The sequence below is a fragment of the Apodemus sylvaticus genome, chromosome 4, assembly GCF_947179515.1.
Source record: "Apodemus sylvaticus chromosome 4, mApoSyl1.1, whole genome shotgun sequence".
Lineage (NCBI taxonomy): Eukaryota > Metazoa > Chordata > Mammalia > Rodentia > Muridae > Apodemus > Apodemus sylvaticus.
Genome location: NC_067475.1, coordinates 45,264,491 through 45,284,091, shown reverse-complemented (window position 1 = coordinate 45,284,091; position 19,601 = coordinate 45,264,491).

Here is a 19,601-nt window from a genome sequence, read left to right as displayed (position 1 = left end):
GCCTCTGGTTGTGTTCTCCCTCATATCTTCAATAAAACTCAGCCATACCTTGGAACAGTCATGTTCTCACTTTATACCATCATAAAATATATAAAATATGACTGACTATAGAAGGTAAACTATGCTAGATGTATCTAAATAATAGGTATAAAGGAGATAGAGAGTTGTACATAATTTTTCTTTATTTTGTGTTTCCAATTTCTCTCCATAGGAAACACAAATGCCTCAAAAATTGACTTTTAAGGAGGAAATGTATTTCTACAAAAGTCTTTGAGTGTTGTTAATTTAGAAATTCCTCCATGGTTTAAACACCTCCAGTTGAAGAATGACTTGCCCAAGAAAAATGTTTGGCAAATTGTGGGGTGAGTCTCTCTTCTATGAGCTCAAGGGTGCAACCTACAAGGGACACATATGTGAATGTTGGTAAAACTCCAACAACAATAATGATCAAGGCAGGACCAGGGAAACTGGATGGTAAGGGTTTGTTCATTCACATGGCTTACAGTAAGTATGTTGTAGTGGGGAGCAAGACCATGAGCCTTTGGGAGGGCATTTACCATTCAAACAGAAGCCTGCAAGTTCAGACCAGCAAACCTTCCCTGTCACTTCATTGTTTTGAGTTCCTGTTCTATCACAACAGAGGGAATTAAACTAGAGTATATTCCCATTCTGAACTTATAGAGCATACTTAAAGAGCATACACTTACTGCTTTGAAATGCCAATTAGTCTTAGAGTGATAATGTGCCTACTTGAACCTCCTTCTTCATTGCAAGAATTTGTTTATAAGGGATTTGAGAGCCTTGACAAAGCGTAAGTATGAAAACAAACAGTTTTGAGAATTTTTCTTCACCACCTTGTGACTGAAATGTGCACTGAGAATACACATTCACTCTTCCAATATTTCCCCCTCATTGAGGTTCTGCTACGAAAGAAACAACACAGACTGAACTGAGTATCAGGAAGGAAACACTCTGATGCAAATTGCGGGCTTTGAGTATGCACGAAAGTCACTTACAACCTCAGTCTCTCAGGGATCTATGTCCTTGTGAAGTTAGGAAATGCTTCAGAGGTCAATCCATATCCTACTTTTGAAATTAGCTCCAAAAAATGAAGTGACTTCTCAGAGATTCAGGGGTAGGGAGGGTATCATCCATCAGTGGTTCTGAAAGCCTTCCCTAATTGATCACCAAATATACTAACACTCATCCTGCTCACTGCAGCAATACAAGATTTCTAAATGTGAGAGATGCAGTCTGTGGTGGCAGTAGGTGTGGCTTGTCCTGCCTTGACAAGCTAAGGCTGACACTTTACCAAAGGCTCCTTCTGGGATACCCCTGCTGCTACATATCCTGGTGGGTCTAACAATTCAGGGAAATGTAAAGGTATTGATGTTTATTAAATATCCAATTATAACTCTTGGATAACTAGACTATAGAAGGCAGCTTAAGGTAGAGGTTTTGGGTAGGACCTTAGGAATGAACCACATAGCTGGGTGAAATAATACAGCTATTTTATTGTCCAAGACTGACTTTATCTTAGAAAACATGATTGTCCTGGTGCGTAACATGGAGTGAAGACTGATTGCTTGCAAACTGCTGGATACAGATCCTGTCAAAAATAAACATTGTTACTTAAAAACAATCAAGGCAGATTGCAAGAGTCTTTGTTTCTTTATGTGCATTTGCCACTAGCTGGCCTCTGTGGTAGAAATGATCTTTCTTGTTGTTTACAGATTTATTGAAGCGCCATGGAAGAAGTTGTCACACACAAACATGAAACGCTGTATGTGTGTCACACAGGAATCAATACTATATTGCTCCCAAGTTTCTTTTAGATTTACTCAGGGCCACAGGATTCCTAAAGGATTATGGGCTTGAAAGTAGCATCCTTGGCTTGCTCGAATCAGTGTAGTGGAGATGACAGTGACCCAAGGTTATCTGCGAATGGGTGAGATTGCATTTTCAAAAACTCAGTGTAGCAGTTGAACGGGGGAAATGAAGTGCTAAGAGAGGAAACTCAGAGAATCACCTGCTCATCTCCGTGTCAAATGTGTCCTGTGTGCTACAGATGAGGCTCAACAGTTTAAAGCCTTTGGTCCTCTTGCAGAGAACCAGAGTTTGGATCTCAGCTTCTGTGATGAGTGACTTACAACTGCATGGGGCTCCAGCTCCAGGCTCTGTGTCTCACCTCCTGGCCTCTGCAGGCAACTGCACATTAATCTCTCTCTCTCTCTCTCTCTCTCTCTCTCTCTCTCTTTCTCTTTCACATGCACACACACACACACACACACTCATACACTCATGCACACATACACCACAAATAAAAATAATTTTTCAAGTGTCTTTTTTGCTAGAACCAAGGATTAGTATGAATATAAATTTACCTTCCCCTTACTCCTTCTTAAAGATCTTTTAGTTAATGGACAGTTCTATGAAGGATGAAGGTGAAGAAGATGGACAGAAGTTTCTTCTTTTATGTAACATCTACTTGGCTATATGGCAAAACATATAGCTTGTATCCTCCAGAAGGAGTGCTCTCCACACAGTGGGCCTCTCTTCCACTGCTATGCCATATGGTGACACAAAATGCAATTAGCCTTTCAGTGAGCTTTGCATTTGCCTGATCTTCTAACAACTGGGTGTCAGCTCTCTGGATGTATAACCTCCCACTCACAACAAGATTATACATTAGACTCATTGTTGTCTACTTTCAAGGAAGATTTCTAAATGCTAAACGGAATAATTAACTATAACAAGGCTTAGTCTGCCTAAGATTGTTAATATTGTCATGCTTATACAATAATTCCCAACAAGGACAAAAAAGTTCACATCATCATAAGCAAAGGACACTGTATACTGTACCACAGACACTCGACTCATGGAACTATACATCCGTTGTCTAGACTCACTATTATAATAGTTGTCTAAAAGCAAGTTATAAAAATACCAATTAGAATAAGCCTTCTCAAATATAATGTAAATATGAGTCAGGAATGTGAAATCGCATACTTGACTTATTTAAAATATTCAGGTTTTAAGCCTCTGGCACCTGTTCTTTTCAGAGCATTGTTTTAATATTTTTATTTCTTGCCCTATGCTGAGCCAAAAGGCGTAAGTCAGTGAATGCCTGAGAACAAATATGTTCCTTTTTCTGCCATTAACACTTCCATTAATGAGAGCGGCCGACAGGAACACATCCTGAAAGCTTCTTTGTCTAATATTCAATAACATAGTACATTGATACAGAGCTGTGGGAAACAGAGGCAAACATACAACATAAATAAATCAACAGCTACATTTTTGAGTTGCCTTAATACACTGAGATGTTTCAACGTGCATTGCATGTTTCAAAAGTTCAAAGCATATGAAACACATTTTTCCAATCATTTTGAGGATAAGTGGACTCTTAAAACATATTCTACTTTGAACCCCAAAAATGGGTTGTAAAAATTAACATAATTTTTGTAAGAAGTCAGAAGACATTATCTGACTTATGGCTAGTGACTACTCTGATGCCAGCTGCAACTTCAGGCCACTTTATTGTTCTTAAAAAACATGCCTGAGAATTTTGCCTAGAGCATTTTCATTTGCTTTATGTCCACTGCAGTAACAAACCATTACTCACACATCTACTTATCAAACACAGCATCCTTATTTCTCCTATGTCACATAGCCATCCCAAAGACTCCGAATGAGGCTCATTCCTGAACGCATCTTGATATCTTATAAGCTATAGATTATGAGTAAAGTTAATAATATGTAGATATTATTATATAAGTCAAGCTATCTTACATTCCATAAGGTAGTAAGAGGAAAGAAAAATCATAATATGATGTATCCCATTTATCTATGTATTTATGTGTTTGAGTTCATGCACGGAACTTAGAGGGTGACTTGTAGGCATCTGTTCTCTCCTTCTACCGTGTGTATCCTGGGGATTAATTTCTGGTTGTCAAGCTTGGTAGCAAGCACTGTGTTCTCACTTGCTTCCTGTTGCTGATGAACACCACAACCAAAAACAAGTTTAGAGAGAAAAAATTACTTAATCCTGCAGCTTACAGTCCACTCTTAAGGAAGGTCAGTGTATGAATTCAAGCCAGAAACTTGGAGATGTCACTCAAGAGGACACCATGGAGGATGTTGCCTATTGGCTTGCTTTCCATGACATACTCAGCCTGCTTTCTTATTCATCTCAGAGCCACCTTCCCAGGAATGGCACCACTCACAAGGGGCTGGGAGCTCCCACATCAATCATTAATCAAGAAGAATTTTCCACAAATTTGCTTATGTGCAAATCTGATGGAATTTCTCAATTGAGGTTCTTTCTTCCCACATTTCCATGTGATAAGTTGACAAAAAATTAGACCATATATATATATATAAATATATTTTCTTATATATTACATATTATCTCTCTATATATGTATAATATATATATAAACATAGATATATATTGGTAGACATTAACAGAAATATTCACAGCAATTGCCGTCTATGTTTATATACTGATAATGTGCTTGTTTACTTATTTTTTTCTATGAATTACTATTCCCTGTGTCTTCAGGAAATCCTGGTAAGCTGGTAATAGTCTGTCATAGGTAGAGTGACACAAATGGCCACTCTACCTGGAGGTTTGGGGTCATTAGGAGTCCTTCTTGCATTGATTTGTTAGAGTTTTATGTTGAGCTTAGTCACTGGCCATGGATAGGGTAAGAAATGCTCTAGGAAGCCTATGCACATAAGGCACTCAGCTAATGTGCAGCAAATGTCCAGTCTTTCCTGGGTACTGGGATTAATCATCCCCATATATTCAGTAGCTTCTCTTCTGTGTACGAGTTCAGAAATGTAAAAGCCTAAAGTGTCTGTGGAGCAATCTTCATCTCTGGTTCAATGGAACTATTGTATAATGGCCCAGTAGAATGTTTCTTGATTTGAAACTAAGAGTATTATGAGCCAGTAGAACCTTTCATGAGTTAAAACAGAGAAAAGACACGGGCACAGGAAGCAGTGGGAGGGATAGTCCTGTTTTCACCCCCATTGAACTTTGAGCCCATGGGAGAAATGTCATCTTCTATGATTAGTAACTCTCAGTATATGCTATAGCCTCCCAGAGACCCCGGGCCAGCACTTGAAGGTACTGCCACTGAGGTTGCTCACATTATTCTATTAAACAAGATTCTTTATAATTGAGAACCAATGGTCATGTGAGTTTACAAGGAGAAGATGGTCATTCTTGACGTCAATCAGTGAAGTCTGTAAGACTCCAAACCTGTTGTCACCTGATCTTGGACTTCTGCCATGCAGATTGCTTTTTAGATTTTGTTATGGAAACCATGGCAGACTGATGAAAGATTTTCATAGAAAATGTACACCCAGCCATTGAACTGAGATGGGAACTCCTGTGGTTGAATTACGGAAAGGCTGGAAGAAGCTGAGGAGGAGGAGGGAGACCCCATAGGAAGACCAGCAGTCTCAACTAATCTGAACCTATGAGATCTCTCTGACACTGAGCCACCAACCAGGCAGCATATACTAGCTGGTTCAAGGCCCCTGACACATACAGCAGAGGACTGCCGGGTCTGGCCTCAGTGGGAGAAAATGTGCCTAACCCTCGAGAGACTTGAGGCCCTAGTGAGTGGGGAGGGCTGATGGGGGGGTAGCATCTTCTTGGAGACAAGGAGGAGGAGGAATGAGAAGAGGAACTGTGGGAGGGCTGACTGGAAGGGGGGGTAACAACTGAACTGTAAAAAGTATAAAAGTAATAAAAACAATAAAAAATAAAATGGTATTTTAAAACATTAAGACTCAGAGAGGTTAATAAACTGCCTAAGTTCACATAGATGTTAACAAATAATCTGAGTCTGCAACTCAACTTCATTCTTAGACACTAATTAAGGAAGTGCCTGAATGTCATTTAGTACCAGATGTTAGGGTCTTCTGTTATTTTTGATAATGCTCAGCACTCTTGGTTTTCAATAATTGGCAATTAATTCGCCAATCAATCTCTTTTGTGATTGTCTAACATTAGGAGATGCTGAGCTATTGGTGAACATTTTCATGTCTTTAAAAGGAAGACAAACATGGGCAATGATTTAAATGTTTTAAAAGATTTTAATTTTTAATTGTGTGTATGTACACCTGTGTGTGGGTATATGCATGTCTGTAGAGAGTCTTTGGAGAACTGAAGAGGGCAATGAGTGCCCTCAAACTGATGTTACATGTAATTATGAGGCACTAAGAGGATGCTGGGACTCAAACTGAATTGCCTGTAAGAGCAGTTCATGCGTATACCTGCTGAATCATCTTGGCAGCCCCAGCAGGCAGTTACTTTTTGAATAGCATTATATTGAAAGGTTTCTTTTCTTTTTCTTTTCCCTTTTTACTCCCTTCCTTCTTTCCTTCCTTCTTTCCTTCCTTCTTTCCTTCCTTCTTTCCTTCCTTCCTTCTTTCCTCCTTTCTTTCTTTCTTTTTTTGAAAATTTCACTTAATGAGATAAATTCTGAAAACTCCCAGTAACTTGGAGTCCCAACTCAATTGTATACAGTGAGGTTTTACTGCTGGCCAAGATACAAAAAATGTGAGGTCAGGATGAGCATTGGTACTCTGGACAATTTCAGGAGAAGGATCAGAGTTCTCATCTTTGTCCAGAGATGCTTCTCCCCACATGTCCTCGGAGGACAGGTTCAATTTAGACGATTTTGCAAATGTTTCTTTGGAGAAGCCTTTAGCAGTAATGACTGGAGTTGTATTTTACTCAAAATAAAGATAACATTTCAAGAAGAAGAGAGGCAATGTTAGTGAAAAATTAAGGTATGAAGAATGTGGCTAGTGTTTGATAGGAGAGAACTAAAAATACCTGTGTTTATGAAAGAATGAGGGCTAAACCAGAGAAGAATTTTGGGTGTCCTGTTCAATCATTCTCTGCCCTGTTTTCTTGGGATAAGGTGTCTCACTGAACCTGGAGATAGGCTGGTGGTCACCAGGCTTCAGCAGTCCTTCCTGTTCCCTTTTCTAGCAATGCTGGGTTTATAGACATGCATGTGGTCATGCCTGGATTGTTATGATGCTTCTAGGCCCTTGAACTCAGGTCCTCGTGTTCTTTTATCCCATGCCACTTCCCAATTCTACAAGTGAAATTTTATATTAGAAAAACTTATTAAACATCGTACTTCTGTAAATTACTCTATAATGTGTACAACTGTGTACAGATATTCACACATACCAAAGATTTGTAATCTATTACTAAATTGACTTCCACCTATGTATGTAGTTCAAAACAGCAAGTCAGAATTTCTCATGAAAATATGAAGGAATAGTAACCTTTGTGTTTGAGTCATATTTCTGTGTTCTGTCAAGTAGGGCTCCTTTAATTTGAATCTCTGTAAAGCTACTTTGCATGGAACTATAATGAGAGCCAGGAGCATGGTATCTCCCCTATGTACCAGAGAACTCTGAACATAATGTCTATCTGTCCATCTTTGAGGTGGTGAAGTTGTCTGGCATCCAAAGTTTGTGTAATGTTAGCAGAGGTATCAGGTCATACATAGTACATTAGGAAATTGTCAGAAGGAGAAAGATGATTCATTTAAAACCCTTTTGGCGGAGCAGATGACAGTATACAAGGAGGAGATGAGTATTTCAAAGTCCAACTCTGCTTTCTAATACAGGAAAACAAGATGCAGCGGATAATGTGTGAATCCTGTTCTAAAATGAAAGCACAAAGACCTTTTGTGGAAAACTCAATTGGACTTCCCAGACAGTGACAGCAGAGCATGGAGAGCAATCCCTAAGAAATGACAAGTACCAAAAAAAAAAAAAAAAAAAAAAAAAAAAAAAAAAAATGTGTGACTCGCCAGTACACCAGTGGGGAAGCCATTTGAAAATTCAGTCCCTGAGTTTGCTCTTTTGCATGGCTTTCTGTAGCATTTAGGATTTTTGTGCCACAACTGAAACTTTATGTTTCTCAGGTGGAAAACTTTATAATGTTCACCAATTTTGTGAGAATTGTATTATTTATTTTTTAGCCTTTAAATCTGAATTACTCAGCAAAGTATCTTCTAGTATTTGTACAGTCTTTGTCTGGGAGCAGAAACATTCTACCTTCTAAGTAGAACATGTGTTGATTGCCATGAATTTCTGAATCTCACCTGCTAGAAAAGAAAGAATCTGGGTAAGACCTTCTGGGAATAAAGGAAAACGCAGCCGCTAAATTCAAGCTTAAAGTTTAGAAGTGGGTAAGTGCAGCTCGTTGGCTGCATTTTCTATTTTAGCATCTTACAGTTCACCAAAGGATGCAAATTATGCCAGCAAGCCATTATGAGCTCTTTATGTTTTTGTGATGTAATAATTAGACAAAAAAGTTCACCCACAAAAAAAAAAAAGCTTATTGCCTTTTAACAGGATTTACCGTTTAATGTCATGTTAGCATCTGGCTTCATTTTGGCAGAATGCTCTACAGGACGACAGAAATACATGTGTGTCTTCCACAGCAAGAGAAAGACATGAAAGGGGAAAGGGGGAAACTTAGGATAAAAATGGAGAAAGGAACAAGTATCATCTGTTTTGCTGTCACTCTGTGGGTCATTTCCATTAAGCCCTTTATGAAAGCAAAACTGAGTGACTCCCATGACAATTTCGATGAACAGGAAAATGGGGGGAAGAATCAACAGGTGTCTAGGCCCATGCATATAGACATACCATAATACTCAGCTGTTCAACGTGCAGCTGAAACATAGGGGTAGGGAATGCCATCATGGAGTCTGATACACTGTCAATCATCTATCTTGGTTTTAAATGGGCACACATCCATCCCATATTTAAACGACTCTCCCTGAGTTCCAGAGTTCTGTTTTTATTCAATGGAAATTGTGTGTATATACATTTATTGAATTTTCCACCCGGAGTTGAATCTAAATGTGTTATAGACTAGTCATTGAACTGTGGCAAATCCTCGCTGCAAAGTTGCAAATAAAGCCATGTAGGAAAAAAGGTTCCTTCCTTACTTGCTAAGTTCAGCAAGCCCACTGTGTGCTCTCTATGCAGTGGTTCACTCTATTTATATTCATCCTGACCTATTCTTTTTTGTTTTGTTTTCTTAATTTATTTTTTTATTGTCTATTCATTTATTTATTTGGTTTTTTCAAGACAGGGTTTCTCTGTGTAGCCCTGGCTGTCCTGGAACTCACTCAGTAGACCAGGCTGGCCTTGAACTCAGAAATCTGCCTGCCTCTGCCTCTCAACTGTTGGGATTAAAGGCATGTGCCATCACTGCCAAGCCAATCCTGACCTATTCTCATTCCTTCATTTTCTTTTTAAAATTCTTTAATTCTTTTAGGTGTATTTTTTTTTTTTGCCTTCATATATATATATATATATATATATATATATATATATATATATATATATATATATGTATACCCCATGCATGTAGTGTCCAAAGAAGCCAGAAAAGGGTGTTGGATCATTCAGTATTGGAATTACAGATATTTTTGAGCCATTATATGGGTGCTGGGAATCCAACCCAGTTCCTCTGGAAGAGCACTCAGGACTCTCAATTATGGTACCAACTCTCCAGGATTTATTCCTTCATTTTCAAACCAATACTTTCCTAATATTATATCATAAGACTTGTTTGCTTGTATTATACTTTAACAAGTCCTTTCTGTTATTCTCTGTTGGCCCTTAGTTCCAATTTCAGTCAGCTCCAGTATGGGCTTCAGCAATTAATCCCTAGGGATGCCTCTGGCTCTCATTCTGTGCTTCTGTTTAGTTTGTTCCGCACTGACTGGTTTCCTGTTTCCTCTGGTACCTGTGAACTAGCACAGCTTGAAACTGAAAATCTGAGGCCAAGAATTAGAGAGTAATTATTGTTATTATAATAAGTCTTATATTCCTGATTATCTCCACATGCAAAATCGAGCTACAGGGAGAGACACTTCATCACATATCAACCCAGCTATGGCTTGCCATGTGGAATGGGAGAAAGAGAACTTCTCCAATTTTCAGAGAAAGCAGGACATTTCAAAGATTAGGTACAATTAGGTAAGGCATGAGAATGTACAGAACCTAAAAGGCAGAGGGAACAATTTATCAAGCCAAAGAAAGTCAAGGAATTTCAAATGGAATTTCAATCATCCAAATGGAATGATCTTAGAAAGTGACAAGGAAGTCCCTTGTCAAGGGAAAGGAGTGAGGCATGAATGGATGTCTAAAGCAGCACCCATAAGCCTGGGACTTCAGCAGAATGTCCAAGATTCTGATATGGACAGACCTTTAGGCAGTCAGTTCCTCAATACTTGATTCCTAAGCATATTAATACTGTGGAAATGTTCTTTCTTTTAAAATGCCATGTTTGGATGGGCAATGGTAGTGCATGCCTTTAATTCCAGCACTTGGGAGGCAGAGGCAGGTGGATTTCTGAGTTCAAGGCCAGCCTAGTCTACAGAGTGAGCTCCAGGATAGGCAGGGCTACACAGAGAAACCCTGTCTTGACAAAACCAAAACCAAACAAAAAACAACAAAAATGTTAAATAAAATGCCATGCTTATTTTCCAGTATTCCTTCTCTTCCTCTCTTTAAAGTGACAATCTTTTATGTCTCTGGAATCTTACTACAGGGGATTAATTTTCCCAGGTGCAAAGATAACTAAACAAGGAGAGATATTGTATCTTGCATACATAGATTGTATGGTGGAAGATACTTGGAATTCTAGCACTTGGGAAGCAGAGGCAGGAGAATTGCTCTAAGTCTGAGGACAGTCTGATAGACAGAAGAGTTCAACAAGGGCAAGACATTTTCAGAAGAATGAAAATGCACGAGCACACAGAGTTGTCTGCCTCCATCACTGCTAACTGCAGCATTGTTTGGACAGGCTTCCTGCCTGCCTGCATGCATGCCTGCATGCCTGTGCATCTGTCTTCCTGTGTGTCTGCCTGCTGGTCTGCCTGCCTGTGCTTCTGTCTGCCTGTCTGTCTGCTTGTCTGTCTGCTTGCCTGTCTGTGCCTCTGTCTGCCTGTCTGTCTGTCTGCCTGCCTGTGCCTCTGTCTGCCTGCCTGCCTGCCTGCCTGCATGCATGCCTGTGCATCTGTCTTCCTGTGTGTCTGCCTGCTGGTCTGCCTGCCTGTGCTTCTGTCTGCCTGTCTGTCTGCTTGCCTGTCTGTGCCTCTGTCTGCCTGTCGGTCTGTCTGCCTGCCTGTGCCTCTGTCTGCCTGCCTGCCTGCCTGCCTGTCTTCTTTCCTCTGTCTTTTTTCTTCCTTCTTTCCTTCCTTCTTCCTTCCTTCCTTCCTTCCTTCTTTCCTTCCTTCCTTCCTTCCTTCCTTCCTTCCTTCCTTCCTCCCTTCCTCCCTTCCTCCCTTCCTCCCTTCCTCCCTCATTCCATGCCCCCTCTCTCTTTCTTTCTTTTGCTCTTTCTACTTTTAAAAACAAATTCCCTGCTACGTTGGTCTTTATCTTTCAAAATCATCCTTTATCAGTCAATGTTTTTAATTTTTCAGTAGAGGTTAAGGTGTCAGAGATTGTGTCAAAGACAGGTACTTGAGGTAATTAGAGATTGATCTTACTCTAATTACATTTAAAATATTACTGTGACTATAAAGTCATGTATCATTGCATACTTTTATATGGATATGCATATAAACTTGGCATATCTCTTTAAATTTATGTCTGATGTACAATATCCTGGGCTCATAATCGTAATCATGATATAACTGATGGAAGATATCCTGGATTCTTAATCATGAGATATCCTTTATTTTTGAAATCCTGGGATCTTCTAGAGAAGGTTTCAGTAGTGTGTTCCCCATGACAGTGACTGCTAACCAACTACTGATGAAGTAACCAGACACTTCAATAATAAGTCTGGCAGTGCTAGTTCAAACCATTCTGAATATGAACACCGGTTATGATCCTCTGAATTGCCTGCGATGTTGGTGGTGTTCACATTTATACTGACTTTCTTTACCTGCTGTTGTTTCTAGCTTACTTATTTCCTTCTATGGCAGTAGTTCTTAACCTTCCTAATGCTGTAGTCCTTTAATGCAGTTCCTCATGTTGTGGTGATACCCAATGACAAAATTATTTTCATTGCTTCTTCATAACTATATTTTTGTTATTGTTATGAATTGTAATATAAATATCTGTCTTTCTTGATGGTCTTAGGGGATCTCTATGGCAGGATTGTTTGACTTCCAAAGGGATTGTGACCCAGAGGTTGAGAACCACTGTTCTGTGCCATAGCTATTTTACTTGCTGGTGTGCACTAATAAAACCTATCCTGATTGAATACGTTGTAAACATAGTATCTTTAGTTAAGATTTGGTAATTGCTGAAAATTCCTGAACAAAGTCTAGCAAGATTGAATAGTTCATCTTGGATTCCTGTCCTCCAGTTTGTCACTATGGCTTGTCATTGCTATTGAGTGCTTGCTTGTTTTTCTTGTTTGTTTTTGTGGTTGTGTGCTGCTTTTATTCATTTTTTTTCTTTTCTTTCTGACAATTAGGATTCCCCTGACCACAGAGCCTTTGCATGTACTATTTCTGTCCTCTCCAGCCTGCCTCTTTCCTCTGGGTCCTTGGTTCTTACTCTGTGGCTCCTTCACCAGTCCTTCCCCACTCAGGTAGTGTGAAATCGATGCTCTAGGTTACATTTAGTGCCCTCACTGAGCCCAAAACATACATCTGATAGTGACAGTGATAGTGCACACATGGTAAAAATGTGTGCTTCTAAACAATGATGTGTTGAAGTTCTAACTTCTAATGTTTCAGGATCAATTTATTTCAGCAAACAATCAAGTTGAAGTATGGTCATTAAAAACAGACTTTCATCCAGAATTACCAGCACCCTCATTATTGGGAAATTTACAGAGAGATTTAGAGAGGAAGGATGGTGTGGAGACACATAGAAGGGAGGCCAAGTGCTGGAGAGATGCACTTATATTCTATGGGATAATGAACATTACAAATTAGATCATCATCAGAGTCACAATTGAGGGCATGTCTCTCCATGTACTTTGATCTCATGCATTCCAATTGTTAGATGATTGTTGTCTTAAGCCACCCCATTCTTGACACTTTAAAAAGCAAACTTGGAGACAAGTTATCACATTAATTGAGCTTCATTTTACTAGATATTTGGGTCCTCATTAGATGTTTGGCTTTGCTGGGACTGTTCAAGGCTGTTTTACTAACCATTATTGTTTGCAGCAGCACTGATAACAATTTTTAGGACCTATTAGTTGAGGGATAGTTATGTAACTAATGAATTATTGAATTATTAGATGCATAAATGGTGATATTTTAATGTGAAGAGCTTTGGTTGATTTGGAATTCCAGATTATTCAAATAAACAAGTGACACTTTATTCTTAAAACCAGTCATGATGATACTTCAAGTAAAAGGAGAATATCTTGATGCATAATTATCAAATGCCTTACTGAACCAGCTTCGATTAGCTATTATTAGTATGATTCTCCAACAATTAAGAAAGCACTGCTCTTCAGAACTTTTGAAAGAATTTCATGGTCATGTTTTAGGATTTCAAAAGTAAAATCATTTCACTCTCCATGACTTACATTAAGAGAATATAAATTAGAACTATGGGTAGTCCAATTTTTGGAACATATTTAATTGTGATTTAAATTGTAATTTAAATAGGATAGCTTTTTTTTCCTTTCTTTTTTTTTATTCGATATATTTTTTATTTACATTTCAAATGATATCCCCTTTTCTGGCCCCCCACTCCCTGAAAGTCCCATAAGCCCCCTTCCCTTCCCCTGTTCTCCCACCCACCCCTTCCCACTTCTCTGTTCTGGTTTTGCCCTATACTGCTACCCTGAGTCTTTGCAGAACAAGGGGCCACTCCTCCGTTCTTCTTGTACCTCATTTGATGTGTGGATTATGTTTTGGGTATTTCAGTTTTCTAGGTTAATATCCACTTATTAGTGAGTGCATACCATGATTGATCTTTTGAGACTGGGTTACCTCACTTAGTATGATGTTCTCCAGCTCCATTCATTTGCTTATGAATTTCATGAATTCATTGTTTCTAATGGCTGAATAGTACTCCATTGTATATATATATATATACCACATATTTTTGCATCCATTCTTCTGTTGAGGGATACCTGGGTTCTTTCCAGCTTCTGGCTATTATAAATAGGGCTGCTATGAACATAGTAGAGCATGTATCCTTATTTCATGCTGGGGAATCCTCTGGTTATATGCCCAGGAGTGGCATAGCAGGATCTTCCAGAAGTGAGGTGCCCAGTTTTGTGAGGAACCTCCAGACTGATTTCCAGAGTGGTTGTACCAATTTGCAACCCCACCAGCAGTGGAGGAGTGTTCCTCTTTCTCCACATCCTCAACAACACCTGCTGTCTCCTGAATTTTTAATCTTAGCCATTCTGACTGGGGTAAGGTAAAATCTCAGGGTTGTTTGGATTTGCATTTCACTAATGACTAATGAAGTTGAGTATTTTTTAAGATGCTTCTCCGCAATCCAAAGTTCTTCAAGTGAGAATTCTTTGTTTAACTCTGTACCCCATTTTTAATAGGGTTATTTGGTTTTCTGGGGTTTAACTTCTTGAGTTCTTTGTATATATTGGATATTAGCCCTCTACCTGATGTAGGGTTGGTGAAGATCTTTTCCCAATTTGTTGGTTGCCGATTTGTCCTTTTGATGGTGTCCTTTGCCTTACAGAAACTTTGTAATTTTATGAGGTCCCATTTGTCAATTCTTGATCTTAGAGCATACGATACTGGTGATCTGTTCAGAAACTTTCCCCCTGTACTGATGTCCTCAAGGGTCTTCCCCAGTTTCTTTTCTATTAGCTTTAGAGTGTCTGGCTTTATGTGGAGGTCCTTGATCCATTTGAGCTTAGTACAAGGAGACAAAGATGGATCAATTTGCATTCTTCTGCATGCTGACCTCCAGTTGAACCAGCACCATTTGCTGAAAAGGCTATCTTTTTTCCATTGGATGTTTTCAGCCCCTTTGTCGAGGATCAAGTGGCCATAGGTGTGTGGGTTCATTTCTGGATCTTCAAACCTGTTCCATTGATCCTCCTGCCTGTCACTGTACCAATACCATGCAATTTTTAACACTATTGCTCTGTAGTATTGCTTGAGGTCAGGGATATACTGATTCCCCCAGATTTTCTTTTGTTGTTGAGAATAGTTTAGAAAAACCTCCCATGCTCATGGATTGGCAGGATTAATATAGTTAAAATCCCATTTTGCCAAAAGCAATATACAGATTCAACACAATACCCTTCAAAATCCAAACTTAATTCTTCATAGAGTTAGAAAGAGCAATTCTCAAATTCATGTGGAATAATAAATAGAATAGCTTTAAGAAACATAAATGCATCACGCAAAAATAGGCATGTGAAGACTGACATCAATACATTTTCAAATGTAGGGGAATTGTTATTGATACAAAGATAAGAAAGTATATATTTAGCTTTATGTGCCAAATTGACACAACATAGAATCATCTAGCAAGATCCTAATTATTTAGACCAGGTTTTTGTATAGGTATGACCATGAGAAATTATCTTGATTACATTAATTGAGCTGGGAAGACATGCCCACTATAGGAGGCACAATTCCCTAAGCAAGTGATCCTGAACTACCTAAGGGTAGAGAACGTGAGCTGAATACAAATGTGTGCACTGCTTTATTTCTCTTGGCTCTTGACCATGAATGTAATAGTACTTGTTCTTTTCAGTATAAGACTGTATGACTTCCATGCTATGAAGGAAGATGAAAACCTCAGAAGATGGAAAGAAGATGTTCATTGTTAGGTAGGGTTAACATAGTGAACATGACCATTTCACCAAAAGAAATTCACAGATTCAATGTAATCCCCATCAAAATTCCAACACAATTTTTTATACAGCTTGAAAGAGCAATTCTCAACTTCATTTAGAAAAACAAACAAGCAAACAAACAAACAAAACAGGAAAGCCAAAACACTTCAAAAGAATAAAAATACTGCTGGAGGAATCAATATCCCTGGCCTCAAGCTGTACTACAGATAATAGTAATATAACTACATGCTGTTGGTATAGAAACAGACACACTGATTAATAGAATCAAATCTTAGACCCAGAAATAACCCCCAGATCTATGGACACTCGATTTTTGATAAAGAAGCCAAAAGTATACAAGAGACAAAAGGTACTGGTCTTCAACAAATGGTGCTGGTCTAACTGAATATCTACATGTAGAAGAATGAAGGTGGATTTATATTTATCACCCTCCACAAAACTCAAAACCAAGTGGACCAAGGACCTCAACATAAAACTGGATACACTATATCGAGTAGAAGAGAAAGTGGGACACACCCACGATCAGATTTGTACAGGAGACAATTTCCTGAACAGAACCCCAATGGCTCAGGTTCTAAGATCAACAACTGATACGTGGGATATCATGAAGCTGCAAAGTTTCTCTAAGGCAAAGACATCTCACACTGTCTATAAGACAAATAAGCAGCCTAGAGATTGGGAAAGGCTCTTCACCAACCCTACATCTGACAGAGGACTTATATCCAAAATTTACAAAGAACTCAAGAAGTTAGACACCCATAACCCAATTTAAAAATGGGGTATAGAGCTAAACAGAAAATTCTCAACAGAGTACTCTCAAATGTCTGAGAAGCACTGAAAGAAGTGTTCAAAGTTTTCATTAGGGGAATGCAAATCAAAACAACCCAGAGGTTCCATCTTATACTCATCAGAATGGCTAAGATCAAATACTCAAGAGAGCACATGCTGTTGAGGATGTGGAGTACAGGGGAGCACTTTTCCATTGCTGGTGGGAGTACAAACTTGTACAACCACTTTGGAAATAGATTTGTTTTTTCAAAAAAAAAAACAAAAAACTGGGGATAGTTCTACCTCAAGACCCAGCAAAACCACTCCTGGGTATGTATGCAAAAGATGTTCCAACATCTCACAAAGTCACTTGCTCAACTATGTTCACAGTAGCTTTATTTGTAATAGCCAGAAACTAGAAACAACCATGATGTCCTGGAATGGGAGCTATCCCAAAAGCTGTTACCTGTAGGTGGGATATGTTCTTCTAGCTAGGCTGCTTTGTCTGGCCTCAGTTGGAGAGGAAGTACCTAGTCTTGCAAAAACCTGAAGTGTCAGAATAGGGAGATACCCAGGGGCCCTCACCAGTTCAGAGAAGGGGATAGGGATGGGTGAAGGATTATGGGAAGGGATGACCAGGAGAGAGGCAGTGTGTGCTATGTAAAGTGACTGATTTTAAAAAATTAAATAATTAAATTAAAAGCTTGAGGAATAGATAAAGAAAATGTGGTACAGCTACACAATGCAATACTATTCAGCTATTAAAGACAAAGACATCATGACTTTTCCAGGCAAATAGATGGAACTAGAGAATATTTTCCTGAGTGAGGTAACCCATTCCCAAAAGTGCATGCATGGTATATACTCACTTGCAAGTGTATATTAGCCATAAAATACAGGTACCATGTTACACTCCACAGACCCAAAGAGATGAGACAGAGACCTGGAATAAGGAAGGTGCTCAAGAACAATGGGTGCAACCTTAGCTGTGACTCACAACATCAATCATGGAATATGAAGAGGCCATCTCCTGTAGCCTGGCAGAAAGCCTGTGGAGTGATAGAGACACTAATCCATCCACAAACTTTCAACCCAAAATTCATCCTGTCTACAAGAAATGTAGGTTCGTGGGATTGGAGCCAAGACTGAGAGAACGGACAACCAACAACTAGCCAAACTTGAGACCCATCCCATGGGTAAGCACCAATCCCTGACACTATTATTGATACTCTGTTATGCTTATAGACAAGATCATGTTGTTCTCTGAAAGGCAGAGAGCTACCCAGCAGTTGATTCAGACAGATACAAATACCCACAGCCAATCAGTAGATAAAGTTGGGGACTGCTATGGAAGAGTAGGGGGAAGGATTACAGGCCCCAAAGGGGATGGGGACTCTACAGGAAGACCATCAGAGTTAACTAACCTGGACCTTTGGGACTCTCAGAGACTTGACTTAGACCTCCCCCTACATATGCAGCAAAGATGCAGCATGGTCTTCATGTGGGTCCCAAACAACTATAATGGGGGCCATCCTAAAAGTTGTTGCCTGTAGGTAGGATATGTTCTTCTAACTGGACTGCCTATCTGGCCTCAGTGGGAGAGGAAGTACCTAGTCTTAAAGAAGCCTGAAGTGTCAGGGTAGGTCAGGGTAGGGGAATACCCAGGGGCCCTCACCAGTTTAGAGGAGAAGGGAATGGGGATGAGAGAAGGATTACCGGGTTACCAGAAGAGAGGCAGTGAGTGGGATATAAAGTGAATGAATTTAAAAAATAAAATTAAATTAAAAAGAAGCAGTCTTTTTATTTATTTATTTATTTATTTATTTATTTATTTATTTATTTATTTATTTATTTATTTATTTCAAGACAGGGTTTCTCTGTATAGTCCTGGCTGTCCCAGAACTCACTCTGTAGACCAGGCCTCAGAAATCTGCCTGTCTCTGCCTCCCAAGTGCTAGGATTAAAGGCCTGCACCACCACTGCCCAGCAAAAAGAAGTAGTCTTAAATTCATTTGCACACACACTCACCAAAACAGTCATAGCAACTGACTAAATATCTGAGGCTTCTATGGTCTTGTCAGAGTGGCTCTAAAAACATGTACTTTTGTTTACGTAAAGCTACTACAACAGTTCTTACTGTATTAAAGAATCAGTGTCAGCAAAATTTCAAAACAACTCACACATACAGTTAGGCTTGGCTATATGAATACCAACGTACATCACTCTTCGATTTTCTTGCTATGTGATGGATCAAGGAAAAGTGCCTGGGTGAAATGAATTAGAACCTTGTGGTTGGATGACCACTAGTCTAAATGTCAGAAAGCCTTCAAAGGGTGTGCTGAAAAGAGGCTTCTATGCTGGCAATGCTGGAGAATGGAAAAGGACTGGGATAAAAAGACAATTGGCAGGGGCCTGATACTCTTGGAATTTTTCTCATCTGTTAAAGGTTGATCGAGGTAACACCAGGTCCTGGCTCTTGAAGATCATGACCCTGGGATGGATAATCCAACTAAGCAGACAAGTGAAAAGACAAAATTCAACTATTTCTTCTGCTCTCAACCCTCAGGCCCAGCTGACGGATGGAACTGTGAACAGATATTCTGGAAGACATACCAGGATTGTTGTCAGAAATCTTTAATTGTCCCCCTTACCCTCAGAAGAAATGGAAATAAGATGATCCCCTACTTAAAAATCGATCAAAGATCGATGCTACATTAAGTCGTTTGGGCAAATTCATATAGAAGGATATAGATGAGTCTAATACTACTGCGTTAGCCATGATTTGTTTCTGTGCAATATCAGTAGTTGTGAAGGATTCATTTGCGATATGTTGAAACTGACTGCTTCCAAAATCCGAAACAGAGCCCGGCTCCGTCTCAAATCACCTGAATGAACCATAAAAGGAATCAAAACACCACATGACTATGGGGGTCAGCCATTGATTGAATCCTTAGAGGAGTCACATTACCATTGTGCAGACACTTACCTTACTATGACCTTAAGCTGC